At 34.0% G+C, this 1250-nt stretch overlaps 1 protein-coding gene across 1 annotated transcript in view; it reads left to right on the plus strand.

The window, feature by feature from the left end:
- The window catches only part of LOC119581788 (tumor protein p53-inducible protein 11-like), a gene marked incomplete at its 5' end in the record, with an annotated part of 31812 nt that overhangs the window by 28557 nt on the left and 2005 nt on the right, over positions 1-1250 (plus strand).

Below are 1250 nucleotides of genomic sequence, written 5' to 3' on the forward strand. Positions count from 1 at the left end.
AATTTTAACAGTACATTTTCTGTATCTCTAATAGTAGGGATGGAGAACTACGCCTCTAGTGCTTTTCATGACTTTTCCTCTGTAGAGTATTTATTTTCAGTTATTCTTGTTGATTTGGGCCTGTTTCAGAAGCATCAATTTTCAGATGTCCTCCTCAGAGGACACCATCAATCACACAAACTTTTATAAGATTTCTGTCAGATGCATAATTTTTTTCTGACTACTTTGGCCTGGAAAACCCTGTAGCCCCACCCTCTCCCTACATCCCCTAAAAAAATATCAATCTGAAATAGTTCATGGCATCCTCAGTACTTTTCATATTGTGAACAGGAAAAAATGCCTCATGTTGAAAAGATTCCTGTAGGGAGCATGAGTGCCATGAGCAGAGTATTATCATGCTTGATGTATTATAAAGCACTCATCACTGCCTATGGTAATTTGGAACTTTTTTGCAGTTCTTGGCAGTCTGCTGAAAATCAGTGCTTTTAATATGGGCCTTATTCTTCTTATTCTACCTATTCCATTTTAATTTGTTCTTTGACGCATAATTTCCTCTTTTTAGTCTTTGCCTTTCAACTAGAAGACATAGTAGATTAAATACAAAATTATATACTTCTTATAATCATCTGACTTCTTATCAAAAAGTGGTTTACCCATTATTTTATCATATTGTTGCTACTTACGATACACTCAACATACTCATTGCAAAGTCGAGGTTCTACTAGCCTTATCTAACTTCAGAACCAGTTATCACCCTTTTTGCCACGCTAAGCATACCATATCCTAAAAGAAAATTAACGTATGATCTACACCCTATGATCACCTTAGGTAAAAATTATTATGGATTAGTGACACTGCTAAAACCTTTTTGAAATTAGCCAGTGGAGTGAAATTGTAATACAACCAGTACATGCAGCAGGTGGTGGCTCAAGGAATGAGTTTGACTATTGGAACCCAAGCTTAAGATGAAACCACATTCTAGCTGATAATGTACAAATATACCAAATGTGAAATTCCCTTAGCCAGATGATTATTTCATGATCAATTCTTTTTGTACATTATACTTTCTTAGATTTATATACTCTTCTTATTCTGCCTTAGTCTTTTCAATTAGCTCTTGGTTCATTTATGGTGTTACAAAAACTTAATTTCAAAGCTAAATAGTGAAATATGGTAATGGAATGATAACTAAATGGCAGTCATCACCTATATATGAATAAGCTTTTTATATCTGAGAATATCATTAATCT

The sequence above is a fragment of the Penaeus monodon genome, chromosome 15, assembly GCF_015228065.2.
Source record: "Penaeus monodon isolate SGIC_2016 chromosome 15, NSTDA_Pmon_1, whole genome shotgun sequence".
Lineage (NCBI taxonomy): Eukaryota > Metazoa > Arthropoda > Malacostraca > Decapoda > Penaeidae > Penaeus > Penaeus monodon.